This window comes from Lissotriton vulgaris, unplaced genomic scaffold (genome assembly GCF_964263255.1).
Source record: "Lissotriton vulgaris unplaced genomic scaffold, aLisVul1.2 SCAFFOLD_1186, whole genome shotgun sequence".
In the NCBI taxonomy this organism is placed as follows: Eukaryota; Metazoa; Chordata; class Amphibia; order Caudata; family Salamandridae; genus Lissotriton; species Lissotriton vulgaris.
Genome location: NW_028251468.1, coordinates 549,503 through 565,022, shown reverse-complemented (window position 1 = coordinate 565,022; position 15,520 = coordinate 549,503).

Sequence of the window (15,520 nt, the reverse complement as noted above, 5' to 3'; positions counted from 1 at the left end):
TTGAGGTATAAATATGCCTACACTTGCCCTAGCAAACACACAGTGATTCGGAGCAGCTCGACTTTCTACTTGCCCGATGCAGCTCGCTACAGCAAGTCCCGAAGGAAGTCAACCCTCCAGCTGACGCACTGATCGAGAAGCTGTCCTTTCTCTCGCTGAGAATCCAGCTCCAGTGTTTCCAAACACCCCTTGCGGGGTGTTAGAAAATCGCGTCCCGAGACAGAGATACCAGACCGCCTTCATTCTAAAACCAAGGTACAGAGCTGATTAGACTCTAAGAGAAATCTTGGATAGATTCTTGGCAAAGAAACTAAACCTATGCTACACCACACTTGCTTCTTCTCTCATACTAGACTTAGGTTAGGTACATTGGGGTAGGCGTATTTTAGAAGCACCAGTTAAGTACTTTTAGCCTTTGTTATTTATGTATGTATGTATCTATGGTTTAGAAACCATACAATGCTTTTACAGTATTATTTTATAATACTCTTCTTGCTGTACGCATTATACTTTGCAACCAGTATTACGATTGTAGCAGTTCACTTTACTTGCATGAGAAAGAAGACTGTTCAATAAATCCTTTTATTAAAAACGCCCTTCTCTCTATTTCACTGTACCTCTGATGAAACAAAGCATGCACAATTGACTGAGTAAAATATCTATCTATTGTTTCTACAACTCTGAAGATACGTTTATTCTTGGGGAAACAAAGTTGTCATGTTTATGCGGTTGTCAGAAACTAATCCCTTCTTGTTTATTCGAGAAAGTTGCTAGTGACCTATGAGCTAGCTGGCACTCACAATTAAGTTTAATATATTCGATAGAGACCTAGTTGACCTCAGTCCTACGTCTAATCTATAGGATACATTATTCCAATGCGCAGAGCCTATTGGGAATATAGGAACTACACTACATGGTGTCCAACGTTTGGTAAGGCACTAATTTAACGCTAGATACTAGAGTAACTCAGTTGTGCTTTTCACAGAGACCCCTTTTTCCCTTAAAATACTCCAATAGACGTCTGGAGTGGGTAAAAGCATAAAATATCCGCCATAACTGTGTAGGACAAAAATCCTATGTATTAGTTTTTGGTTTGATTCAACATTGAAGGATACAGTGTTCCAAAATATTGTGCACCTTATCTTTGTTTCCTTGAAACTTGCTCTGCAAACTTTCATTAAACAATGTCGAATAACGACGGCAATAACGAGAAAGGTGGAGCTTCAGCATCTACAGCCCAACCGGGTTTAGACATTACAGGTTTCCAACAAAACGATCCGGATGCGATAATCATCCCAGAAAACTTACGGAAAACCATCACTATAAAGCTTATAACAAATGGCCTATCATCAAGAGGTGGTAGGGTAATTGTTGTCATAGAGGCACACGATTATCGGAAGACAGAGGTATTCTATTCATGGATAGTCTTCCCTGAAGCAAATGCAGTATCACATCAATCAATCAATCATGACACTTGTATAGCGCGCTACTCACCCGGAAGGGTCTCAATGCAAACTCCCACTTTCTCTGAGGAAGGCAGACAATCTCCTAACTTTCAGAAAGGATCTCAAGACGTGGCTTTTCGGTCTCTAGGACGTCATGTTGTGTTCAGACCTCACTACAGATCTGTAAAAGCGCCGGGACACTCTGATCGAGTAGCTGTGCGCTATACAAACCTACGTTTAACATAACATAACATAACATAACATATGTTACTGCTCGAAGAGCCAGGTCTTGAGTTGCTTCCTGAAGGAGAGATGGTCCTGGGTTAGCTGGAGGTGGATGGGAGGGAGTTCCATGTCTTGGCTGCCAGGTAGGAGAAGGATCTTCCACCGGCAGTGGCTCTGCGGATGCGTGGAACTTCGGCGATGGCGAGGCTGGTCGACCGTAGCTGGCGGGTGGGCGTGTAGAAGGTCAGGCGGTTGTTAAGGTACTTGGGGCCCAGGTCATGGAGAGCCTTGTGTGCGTGGGTGAGGAGTTTGAACGTGATCCTCTTGCTGACGGGGAGCCAGTGCAGGTCTCTCAGGTGGGCCGAGATGTGGCTGTGTCCGGGGATGTCCAGGACGAGTCGTGCGGAGGCGTTCTGGATGCATTGGAGTCTTTTCTGAAGTTTGTCTGTGGTTCCGGCGTAGAGGGTGTTTCCGTAGTCCAGTCGGCTGGTGACGAGCGCCTGGGTGATCGTCTTCCTGGTTTAGGTGGGGATCCATCGGAAGATCTTACGGAGCATGCGCAGGGTGTTGAAGCACGATGATGAGACGGAGGTGACTTCTCTGGTCATCGAGACTTAGGAATCCAGGATGAAGCCCAGGTTACGTGTGTGGTCCGTTGGCTTGGGAGTGGTGCCCAGGGCAGGGGGCCACCAGGAGTCGTCCCAGGCGGAGGGATATGATCCTAGGATGAGAACTTCCGTCTTGTCTGAGTTCAGTTTCAGGCGGCTGTTCTTCATCCACTCGGCGACGTCTTTCATCCCTTCATGTAGGCTGGCTCTGGCGGTGGCTGGGTCGTTGGTGAGGGAGAGGATCAGCTGTGTGTCGTCGGCGTAGGAGACGATGTTGAGGTTGTGTTTGCGTGCGATGGCTGCGAGGGGGCTCATGTAGACGTTGAAGTGGGTGGGGCTCAGTGATAATCCCTGTGGTACGCCGCAGATGACTTTGGTGGCCTTGGTTCTGAACGGGGGAGGCGGACTCTCTGGGTTCTTCCGGCGAGGAATGAGATGATCCACTCCAGTGCCTTCTCTTGGATTCCGATGTTGCTGAGGCGTTGCACTAGGGTGCGGTGGCAGGCAGTGTCAAACGCTGCGGAGAGGTCCAGGAGGATGAGGGCCGCTGTTTCCCCGTTGTCGAGCAGGGATCTGATGTCGTCAGTGGCTGCGATGAGGGCGGTCTCGGTGCTGTGGTTGGCGCGGAAGCCGGATTGCGAGTGGTCGAGGGATCCGTTCGTCTCGAGGAAGGCGGCAAGCTGTCTGTTGACGGTCTTCTCGATGACTTTGGCAGGAAAAGGGAGGAGCGAGATGGGGCGGAAGTTCTTGAGGTTGGTGGGGTCCGCTGTTGGTTTCTTCAGGAGGGCGCTGAGCTCGGCGTGCTTCCAGCTTTCCGGGAAGGTGGCGGTGTTGAAGGAGGCGTTGATGATGTCCCGGAGATGGGGTGCGATGATGGAGTCGGCCTTGTTGAAGAAGTGGTGGGGGCATTGGTCGGTTGGGGATCCGGAGTGGATGGTGTTCATCGTGCGGGTGGTGTCTTCAGTGCTGACCGGGGTCCAGGCGCAGAGGGTGGTGGTGGGGGGCGTAGGTTCGGTGGTTGGGTGCGTGGTTGTTGCGCCAAAGCTTTTGTGTATTTCGGCGATCTTGCGGTGGAAGAACGAGGTGAGAGAGTCGCAGAGGTCTTGCGAGGGAGTGATGTCGTTGTTCCCGGCGTTGGGGTTGGAGAGCTCTTTGACGATGCTGAAGAGTTCCTTGCTGTTGTGGGCGTTGTTGTCCAGTCGTTCTTTGAATGCTGTCTTCTTGGTGGTGCGGATCAGCTGGTGGTGTTTGCGGGTGGCGTGCTTGAGGGCAGTCATGTTGTCTGTGGTTTGGTTGTTGCGCCAGGCTTTCTCGAGGGTGCTGCAGTTCTTCTTGGAGTTCTTAAGTTCGTCGGTGAACCAAGAGGCTTTCTTGCTGCTGTATTTGCTGGGAGGGGTCTTCAGTGGTTCGAGGTCGTCTGCTCAGTTGGTGATCCATTGTGTGAGGTTGCTGGCTGCTTCGTTGGGGTCCGTTGTGCTGGCGGGAGGGTTCTGGCTGAGGTAGGTGGTGAGCTGGTCGGTGGTGATCTTGTTCCAGTTCCTGCGAGGAGCCTGTTGCGGGTGGTGGTGGGTCGTGTTTTTTCTGAAGCTGAAGTGGACGCATCTGTGGTCAGTCCAATGAAGTCCGGTGGAGTGGCTGAAGGAGATGTACTTGCTGGAGGAGAAGACTGGGTCCAGCGTGTGGCCGGCGTAGTGGTGGGGGGGGTTCACCAGTTACTTGAGACCTAGGTTGGCGAGGTTGTCCAGCAGGGTGGTGGTGTTGCTGTCCTTGTTGTTCTCCAGGTGGAAGTTGAGGTCCCCTAGGAGGATGTAGTCTGCAGAGGGGAGGGCATGCGGGCTGATGAAGTCTGTGATGTCTTCGCTGAATTGTCTGCGTGGTCCCAGGGGTCTGTAGATGAGGGTGCCTCTGAGTGTGGTGTTGGGGTCGGTGTGTATCTGGAAGTGAAGGTGTTCGGCGGCGGTGAAGGTGTCGTCGGAGCTGGGCGTGATGCGGATGGTGTTCTTGTGTATGATGGCGATGCCTCCTCCAGTCTGGTTGACGCGGTCCCTCCGGGTGATCTTGTATCCGTCCGGGATGGCGATGGCGATGTCGGGCGCTGAGGAGGCGTTCATCCAGGTTTCCGTGAGGAAGGCGACGTCTGGTGATGTTGTGTCGAGCAGGTTCCAGAGTTCGACGGCATGTCTGTGGACGGAGCGGGTGTTAAGCAGGATGCACTTGAGGTGGTTGCTGCTGGTGCTCGGCTTGGTGGGTGCGGTGTAGGTCCTCAGGCAGGTGAATTTGCAGGCTTAGCAGGTGAAGGGTCCGTGGGTGCGCCTCGGGGTGGCTTGGTAGCAGGCGGGGGTTCGGCCGGCTTTGAATGCGTTGAGGGTGGCGGCTTCGTAGGTCCGTCGTGTGGCCTGGCGTCGGCAGGGCCAGGGGTCCTGGCGCTGGGCGCGTCCAGGCGTGGACGGGCGTAGACAGGCGTAGACGGGCTTGCCTTTGGCGCGCCTTCGGCGTGCCCGCTGCGCGTGCGCGCGGACGCCGCCATAAATGGCGTAGTGGGAGGGGTGGAGTGGGAGGGAGGAGCAGCTGGGAGGCGGGAGCGGGGTGGCGCGGGGAGGGGATCGGGGTACAGAAGGCAAAAGGGGGGCGGGCCGCAGGGGAGCAGCGGCAGGGAGCGGGGAGGGCGAGAAAAGCAGCGAGAACGAAACAAAAACAAGCACTGGTAGCGAGCAGGTAGAGGCAGGTAGGGAGACCTGGCACACTCACGGAGAGCCGCGCGGCGGGTGGAGCGACCGTCACCGACCAGGGTCAGGTCAGGTCACAGCTCCCCGTCGCGCTGGAACACCTTAAGTATCCGGAGGGAGGGAGGAGCAGCTGGGAGGCGGGAGCGGGGTGGCGCGGGGAGGGGATCGGGGTACAGAAGGCAAAAGGGGGCGGGCCGCAGGGGAGCAGCGGCAGGGAGCGGGGAGGGCGAGAAAAGACGGCGAGAAAGAAACAAAAACAAGCACTGGTAGCGAGCAGGTAGAGGCAGGTAGCAAGACCGGGCACACTCACGGAGAGCCGCGCGGCGGGTAGAGCGACCATCACCGACCAGGGTCAGGTCAGGTCATCTGACTTCTACAAAGTAGAGGATCATCCAACGGAATACATTCCTTTCGAGGACATTGAAATTCCACTAACTTACCAAGAGCATGCACTCTGGTTTAAAGGCGCCCTACACCATCAAAATCACATTACCAGGCTCGGTCCACTAGGTTGACCACGTGCAAAATGGCCGGTACTAGCCAGCTATACACCACATCCTGACATTGAAAAAAATGCCAGGCACAGAGCTATTAGTTGAACTAAAACCACTAATCAAAATACAGAGACAACTGGTTCAATACGTCAAGCGGACTCTAACTGTCCAACCTGCTATAAGGATTCCACAACAAACCCCTCACCAGGGGAACACAAATAAAATTACACCACAGACTATACAATCAGTCATTGGTAAATTGCCCGCAAAAAGGGAACAAATTCCATTCTGGATAGCTCAAAAAATTACTCAAATCAAGGCAGTATTTCCGGATACTACCCCTCATGAGAAACACAGAATTTTAACAATCTGTTTACCAATGGGGATCGCACCACACCTGGAGGACTGTGGCACTTGGGGTATAGTCTTTGCTGCAATATACACAAAAACACATGGTGTTCCGTCTATGACTGTGATACCTAACATCCTGAAACAGATTCAAAATGAATACGGGGCATAGCCTGCTTTGAATCAGGGTATGAAATTACTGAAAGATTTCAAACAGGTCTCAGCTATAATATTAGCTAATATTAAAGGTGAAGCAGCATCCGTGGCGATCCGCCAAAAAATAAGAGAAATTGATGTAACTGAGCAACCATATGAACTGGCCAGGATAATTGAAAAATCCTATGAAGAACTAGGTAAGAGATAGTTTAGGTGGGAAACCAGTAAAGCCCCAACTAACAGAAAGTCCTGTAAAGGTATTTATTAAAAACACTCTCCTAAAAAGAAGTGGGAGACTACTCAACAAACTTCTAATGATAAGCGTTCTCAGTCCCGAGGAAGGTCTCCTCAAAAGGAGCCCTCTGAAAAGAGGTATAACCTCAGGAACAGGGATAATTTGAAAAAAACCTGATAGATATCAAGACACTGATACATGTTCCTCTCGTACCTTTCAGACTTCCTCACAGAAATCGGAAAGAAGAGGACGGTCAGAACACAAGGAAGAATGCGTGAAGTCCAAAGACGATCAACACGTTCCAAAAAATAAGAAAGCTCAGTTCACCAAAAAAAAGGTAGCAGGTCTAAAAATCAGACATGCCGAGGATCTTGAGAACACAACTCGAGAAAGGGGAGTGGGCCCAGACAATGCTGGACAGCGTAGCACAAGTCACCATAGCTCGCAAGATCTTGAAGGATCATCCGTAGACATTGGACTTGAATGAGTACATTCAAGTTGAAACAGCTGACACCAGGGTTAGTGTACCCCATAAGGTATATTAAGTAACGCTCTGGATGGAGGGGGGCATAACTAGGAAAATAAGAGCACTCTTTTGGGAGAAGCTCTCTAAGGGTTATGACATTCTTCTAGCTGAAAAAGACTGGCCACCAAAATTTGTCAGGGAGTGCCCACATGGCGAAGACATCATTATGCCAGCCTTCTCCAATCATATTCCAATTCACTTGAAAATCCACCTATGCAAGAAAATGGGCTGTAGCCCAGGCTCCAGCATTATATAAAAATCATGTAGGATGGGATGAGGATTCCTCTCACCATAAAATCCAGATAAAAATTCAACCAACTGCACAAAGGCAGTATCCAGTTAAGCAAGTAGCTAAAAAACAAGTCAGGGAGATATTAGATCAACTTGAATACCAAGGGGTGATTGAAACATGCACCTCGTCAATGAACAATCCTTTGTTTCCTGTCTCAAAACCAGACAATATATAGCTTCTAGTTTTGGACTACAGACATTTAAACGCTTGTTGCAAAACATTTGCAGTACAAAATGCGCACAGTGCAGCACTAATGAATAACATTGTGCATAAAAATTATAAAACCACATTAGATATTTCTAACTGTTTCTTCTGTCAAAACATTGCTCCTGAAAGCAGGAACTTGACCACTTTCTCAATTATGGGGACACAACGTCACTTCTGTTGTCTCCCCCAGGGATTCAAGAATAGTCCGGGGTTATTTTCAGCCAGAGTAACAGAGTTACTACAAACGTATGATGATGCGCCATTATCTTATGTTGATTACATCTATCTAACAGACGATGACTTGGACAGGCACTTGAACAGAGTAAATACCATTATACTTGGATTTGCATCTGAAGGGTATTCTTAGAAATGGGGTAGCATGATGCAGAGCGGGCGAGCCAAACTCCAGAGGACATGTGTAAAGCATCCACGCAGTACACACAGGCGACACACAAGGCACACCACAAAAAGGGACCACACCAGGTTAGGTAAGAATAACGTTTGTATTGTCAAACATATGATAGTAATCAGAGTAGTCCCTATACTGCGCCAACTGGCGCCAAGGCAATGTTTATAAGGGGATTATATACATGGCAGGGCCAATAGGGCCGCTGCCAGAACCATTGCAAAGGACCAAGGGAAAAAAAGGTAAGTCCATCAGTCTCAATCCTGCAATGAAAACATCAGGGCGTGAAATCAGTCGCTAGGCATAGAACGAAAACATGACCTCAGCATGAGACATTATCATGAGGCATCAGAGCAGGCCTAACAATATGCATGGACAACGTGAATAACCCCAGAGGCAGTAAAGCTGTAAGGGGAAAACATTAAATCCGGCATAGAAATGCAGTAGGCATAAATCATGAGACCATAACCATAACCATGAATTGAGGCCCAAGAGCATCAGGCCTAACCTAAACATCCTAGTAGGCCACGCACTAGCATCAGCCACCTTACCAGTGGGCATCACTCTAAAGCATCCTGGGGATACCGGTGGGCAACATCACATTTGGCACCATTAGGGGCATCAGGCACATGGTACTTGGCATAACACAGGGCCTAAAAACCTACCTTAGCATTAACACATTCAACACGGGGCATACTGCGTCAGCCTATATCACATTAATAGGGGACATAAACCATTAGCATAAACATCATTGTAGTCTGCTTGCATCAACCCCTACAGTCCTTGCCTCCTACGCTGCAGGTGAGTTTCTGGTGCACTGCGCAGTCACAAAGGGTCTCTAGACTCCTGAATGCCCCAACCCGTGGCAACTGCCCACTATCCTGCAGAGCAGCTGTGTTCAGAAAGCAGGCCTGGGATCCCCTGTCCTGGGACTCTACAATCAAAAATTAAGGGACGCACTATGTTCTGGCCAGTTGGGGAGATCCCCTCCGGGGACCTGAGGCTTAAAGAAAATGGCGTCAGCGCTGCTTCCTCTTGCCTCCCCCATTACGGTCTCCGTAATAGCTGCAGGGCTCACTCACCCCATGGAGCCCTGCAGGCGTCTCCCAGCTCTCTCCCACGGCTTCAGGCAGCCGCTACTTCACCCGCAGGGCACTCATTTCCTCACGAGAGCCCCGCCAACACCAGCACTCCTCTGGTCTTCACCCAGGCCCCTCCTCGGACCAAGGGCTTTAGTTGGCAGGCGCAAGGCTCCAGACGGCTTCTGGGGCCTCCCTCCTTTCTCCTCCCGTGCTGCCTTGCTCGCGGGGTCACAGACCGGCGGGGTGGGCTCCCTCTCCTGTCTCTAGTCACCCACGGGTGGGGGGGAGGCCTTACTCACTCCCCGGATCTCCTCTCCTGGACTCGGTAGCGGGCTCCGAGCTCCTGGCTCGTCTCTGGCGCCGGCGACCAATCACAGCGCAGCTTCCAGGGGGCGCGGCCGATGTGTCGGCCGGCGCCCCGGTCGCCTGGCAACATTACTCCGCACTCACTGGCCTAGCACGGCCCTTGCTGAAGCCGCGGCGGCCCTCTCTGGACTTCAGGGGCCGCGGCGGCGCTCCTCACCAGGGCTCCTCTCCTTCCCTTGAGCCCGGGCGGCGGCGGCGAATCTCAGACACAGCAGCGACGGTCCCTCTGGCGCCGCGAGGGCGTCAGTGAGTTCCTTCAAATTGCTTCAGACGCAGCGGTGGTTGCTTTTCTTTGCGGGAACAGGCGGGGTGGGCACCCGTGACAGGCAGCAGGAAGCAGGGTAGGTTCCCACCTATATCAGACAAGCAAAGGTGCACAATAACCCGGGGTGGGCACCCGCGGTGCTTCTAAATACCACGGTACTTCCTGGCCACACAGCGCTGTTGGGTCCCCGCTTCTTCTTGGGAGACTTAACGTTGGGCAGAGTTAACCTAAAGGGCTGCAGGAATTAGCTCCTCACCTCCTCCTGGGTACTGTCACTGCTGGAATCAAGTTGTAGCGCTTAGGTCCCATGCCATACAGTAGCGCCTCAGCAGCACAGCGCTGCTGGCATCCGCTCCTCACTCCTGGGCAGTCCAGGCACTCGCAGGGCGCTGTCAAGCAGGCAGAACAGGAAATGAAACACTCACTAGGTGCTCCTGGGCAGTCAGATAAAGCGCTCTTCTTCTCCAGGCGCTTTGATTATAGCACTCCAGCAGAGCAGCAGGCACAGTTGTAGCACTCATGAGGCACTAGGCAGGAGAGCAGCAGGCACTACTGGGCCAGGTCAGCGGCCAGTGGGCACTCATCAGTACAGGACAGCAGCTCCTAGGAACCATCATTCCCTGTAATGTGGCACTCCTCCTGGTGCAGCAGACTGAACTCCAGCAGCGGGCTCTCACTGGCCCTGTGGACAGTGGAGGGGTGCAGATGGGTTTAGGGGCCTGCACATAGGCCCATGTGGCGGCACCCCCTGGCAGCAGGTCCCCTCTCTCTCAAGTCCCCTCTCTCTCAAGTCCACGTTCTGACTGAGCACATAGTGGCACAGCCCCCCTACTTATACTCCCCTCACCCCACCTACCAGACGGTGCCAGAAGCTTCTATAAGAGTCTGGGGAAACTGGTTCTAACTAGTCTAGGGGGAGGAGTAGAGCACCCTGGGTGCCAGGTTTCCCTCCAAAAGTTTCCCTCCAAAAGCTGGGATGGCTGGGAACCGAACAACTAGACTGCTAACCCACCACAGTCAGGTGGCAACACACACAGCCATGGCATCCATTTTTAAGCGACATTTCACCAGGGTGCATTCTTATGATGGGGGAATTATAGGTGCGTACACCATTGCATCACATTTAACATGGCATTTCACACCACACATGGCCTATACATTTCTCTTTAACACAGAAGGAAGGGGGTAGAGGGAAGAAAGGGCATAGGCTCACCCTCTAAAATACCTTAGTCACAAAAGATCTCTGGGGAACAGAAATCAAGAGCCTAGCTACTAACTATAGTCCCATTCACAACATTCATTGGGGTTGGAATGGTGGATATAGTGATAGAAAAAGAGAATTGCTCTTTTTCTTGGTGTCCTTACACTGCACCACTGACCGCGTCCCTAGACCTCTTCCGCCGGATTTCTGGCCACCTTCCTTCCAAAGTACGACTGCGTCTTCCACCTCGGTCCGCAACTTGGGAGTGATGTTTGGGTCCAATCTCCAACTGGATGCAGCTGTTAATAAAACAGTGAGTACCTGCATGGGATTGCTTCGCATGTTGAGAAAGGTCCTCCCGATGCTTCCCATGGACAGTAGGCCAGAGGTGGTGAGGAGCATCATCGTAAGCCGCCTGGACTACTGCAATGCTCTATTTCTTGGAGCACCAGCCACCTTGGTAGGAAAACTGCAACGGGTGCAAAATCTTGCAGCCAAACTAGCGCTTGCTCGCAGCCGTTACGACTCCTCATCCCAGGCATTAAGAGACCTTCACTGGTTACCGATCCTTCAACGGATCGATTTTAAATCTTTATGTATTGTATTCAGGGCCCTTCACGGACAAGGCCCAGTACCACTTCAGAACATGTTTCATTGGTATACTCCGTCCAGATCCCTTCGTTCGGCGTCCGCTTACCTTGCTGTGATGCCTAAAGTTTTGAGATCACGGCTGGGCGGCCGATCTTTCAGCTTTACGGCAGCCAGACTATGGAACACTCTTCCGCTAGGATTGAGAAGTATGAATGACCTTGTCTCTTTCAAGAAAAATTTAAAGACACATCTCTTTCCTAGGACTGTTTCTTCTTAGTTCCTAATTCAGTAGGGTGCGCAGCAGGATCTTTTCAGTCAAAGCGCCAGGATACCCGTTGAGTGACAGACACGCGCTATAAAAGATTACCAATACATACATACATAAATACATACATACTCACCAGGGTTGCCCCACGGTGACATGCTTCATCATAGGGGCCATCCCAGTCCGCTACGGACTGGGGCGTGCTGCGACTGACGAATTACGTAGGAGCACTTATAATTTGACTATGTGTGGTGCGGGTGTAGTGATGGAGTGGTATATGTGAAATGGTTAAAAATACCTGCCTAGTAAGCTTTAAATAGTTTATTCTTGCTTCCAGTTGTTAACATTAAAAACGGGGTGGAACTATTAGGATACCCAAAAAGCAATGTATTTCGGTGTACCTATCAACTCCTGTCAACATGTTTCGTGCATCCCCCAAGCACTTCCTCAGGACTACACAGGGACCAGCCCTGTGTTCGCCACTCCTAAAAGACGCTATAATGAGCTAGTTAGTGAAAAATGCTGCAAACAAAATTAATGCATGCATGTACTACCTACGTAATCAATTGAATCACGTGGTTCCTGTAAAACAAAGAACAACTTAAATAGTCAAGGGGTATAACCCCCAAAAATATGCACACATAAATCACATATGTAGAACAACATGAGAAGAATAAGTGATTCCATTTCCCATGGTCCTAAACAGGACGTTTTCATATATAAAAAACGTGGTTGTTTTCATGCACAAAACGTGGTTGTTTTCATGCATAAAAAACGTGGTTGGCACCTTGCAGTGTGAGACAGGCACTCATCTTGCTTACACACTCATACATTTTTTACATACATGTGGTGGGGTCTAACTGCGCCCCATGGACTCGGAGGGTTTCAGTATCCCAGCAATCTAGAAAAGTGGAAGTAAAAGGCGAATATTTTATCTGCTTGTCTCGTTGTTCGGAGACCTACGAGACCGTGTGTCACGGGCTTGTTGATCGACACACAGGCGGGATTGAAAAAGGCACTCCGTCTGCCACATACTCATATCACTTACTTGCTAACAGGATACTTCCCTCATTCAGCACCTAGTCGCGCCTCTCCGGTCCGAATGTTGTTCGACCGGGAGCGCCGGGTTTGTTTTAAACTCCCTGCTCGCCTCGCACTTCCGCATTGTACTCTGTTTGGAGCTACAGCGCGCCGGGAAACGGCGCGATCGGTAGTTGGCGGCCATCTTAGATGTATTGGATCAGTTTTAACAGTTTTAACAGCAAATAATTCCAGAAGGAGTTGACCATTGCTGTATTTACGTAATTTATAGCAATCTACAGTTATTCGATGTTTTTATCAGTCAGTTGCTTAAAAAATGTAGAATTTTTTTTATACATTGTCAGGATTCATGGGTAATATATACAACTATATCCAAAAACTATCCAGTAAGTGGGTCATGGTTTCTGTTCATTTTAATTTTCTTAAAATCACAGTTTTGGATGGCATATTGATGGAATCAGTGTCTAGCTCATTAGGTTAGATAGCCTTTTTAGTTCGGTCACGTGAATTGTCCCCAAGGGATTTCATCATTCAAGCCCACAATATGAGAACGGAGTTTAAAAACCCAACATTGTTCTTTCTCAAGAAGTTTTTTCTCCATAGCTGTTGTGTTTCAAGGACCACCCAACGCATATCATTTGGGGTGTGTCCTTTCTCCAGGAAATGTGTGGTCATTTTAGTGTTGGAGTGTTTGCACCTAAAATTACTACGGTGTTCAACCATCCGTGTATTGACCTTCCTGGTGGTCATGCCTATGTAGTGTAGATTACATGTACAGGTGATCATATAGACCACCCCTGTTGTATTGCAATTGGAAAAGGCTCTCAAATCCCAGGTCAAGCCATTGTTACATGTGACTTGTTTTGTTGCACTGGTTAGATGACAAACACTACAATTTGAACACGGGTAGTGTCCTATTGGTAGTGGGTGTAGGCGACGTATTGGGCCTTCTATACCTTTGGGGCGTGTGTGGACTAACAAGTCCTTCAAGTTTTTACCTTTACGGTGGCTTAACATAGGCTGGGTCAGTTTTAGACCACCGCTTTTAAGTGTCCTCCAATGTTTCTTGGCAATTTTTGTCACTTTTTCTGAAGCCACATTGTAAGTGGTAACACAAATTGGCCTCCTGTCAATGTCATTTTTGGGCTCAGCTCTAGGCTTTGATTCTAAAAGGGCGTCTCTGTTATTATTTGATACTCTCTTTTTTGCTTTTGACACAATCTTGTGGGGGTACTGTCTCTGTAGTAGTTTTGTGCTCAATTCTTTGGCTTGTGTCTCATAATCCCGTTTCTCTGAGCAGTTTCGCCTTAGGCGTAAAAACTGACCGAAGGGTAAATTCTCCCGTAACTGCCGTGGGTGGAAACTGTCAAAATTCAACAAACAATTTCTGGGCGTGGGTTTGAAATGTGTAGTGGTGGTCAATTTCCCACCTTCTGCTATTATATTTAGGTCTAAGAAGACCAGTTTTTCTCTACTCATTGTGGAGGTAAACTTCAGAAAGGAGTTTTGTAAATTTAACCAGGTAAGGAATAGGTCGGCTTCCATCTCATTTCCATTCCAGATGAGGAGGACGTCATCAATGTAACGCCTGCACATCTGGATATGTGTTGAGTGTGGGTTGTTGGGAATTAGAATTATCTTTTTTTCAAGTTGGTGGACGTACAACCCAGCCACACTCGGCGCAAATGTACTTCCCATGCTGGTACCATGGGTTTGCCTATACAGAGTGTCTTGAAATAGGAAAAAGTTTTCAGTCAAGGCTAAGCGACTACACATTTCAAACCCACGGCCAGAAATTGTTTGTTGAATATTGACAGTTTCCACCCACGGTAGTTACAGGAGAATTTACCCTTCGGGCAGTTTTTACGCCTAAGGCGAAACTGCTCAGAGAAACGGTCTCGTAGGTCTCCGAACAACGAGACAAGCAGATAAAATATCCACCTTTTACTTCCACTTTTCTAGATTGCTGGGATACTGAACCCCTCCGAGTCCATGGGGCGCAGTTAGGCCCCACCACATGTATGTAAAAAATTTATGAGTTTGTAAGCAAGATGAGTGCCTGTCTCACACTGCAAGGTGCCAACCACGTTTTTTATGCATGTAAACAACCACGTTTTGTGCATGAAAACAACCACGTTTTTTATATATGAAAACGTCCTGTTTAGGACCACGGGAAATGGAATCACTTATTCTTCTCGTGTTGTTCTACATATGTGATTTATGTGTGCATATTTTTGGGGGTTATACCCCTTGACTATTTAAGTTGTTCTTTGTTTTACAGGAACCACGTGATTCAATTGATTACGTAGGTACTACATGCATGCATTAATTTTGTTTGCAGCATTTTTCACTAACTAGCTCATTATAGCGTCTTTTAGGAGTGGCGAACACAGGGCTGGTCCCTGTGTAGTCCTGAGGAAGTGCTTGGGGGATGCACGAAACATGTTGACAGGAGTTGATAGGTACACCGAAATACATTGCTTTTTGGGTATCCTAATAGTTCCACCCCGTTTTTAACGTTAACAACTGGAAGCAAGAATAAACTATTTAAAGCTTACTAGGCAGGTATTTTTAACCATTTCACATATACCACTCCATCACTACACCCGCACCACACATAGTCAAATTATAAGTGCTCCTACGTAATTCGTCAGTCGCAGCACGCCCCACTCCGTAGCGGGCTAGGATGGCCCCTATGATGAAGCATGTCACCGTGGGGCAACCCTGGTAAGTGAGGGGACACCAAGAAAAAGAGCAATTCTCTTTTTCTATCACTATATCCACCATTCCAACCCCAATGAATGTTGTGAATGGGACTATAGTTAGTAGCTAGGCTCTTGATTTCTGTTCCCCAGAGATCTTTTGTGACTATACATTTCTCTACCATGGGGGAGACATTCTCAAATAGGGGGGGTGAAAAGCGAAACATTTCAGGAAAAAGGGGCAAGCCCAACACATAAAAATTCAACTTTAAGAAGTCAAGAATTGCCCACCTCAACATCCTTTTTCTAGGATACGAGTTATCAAGTGAAGGCAAACGC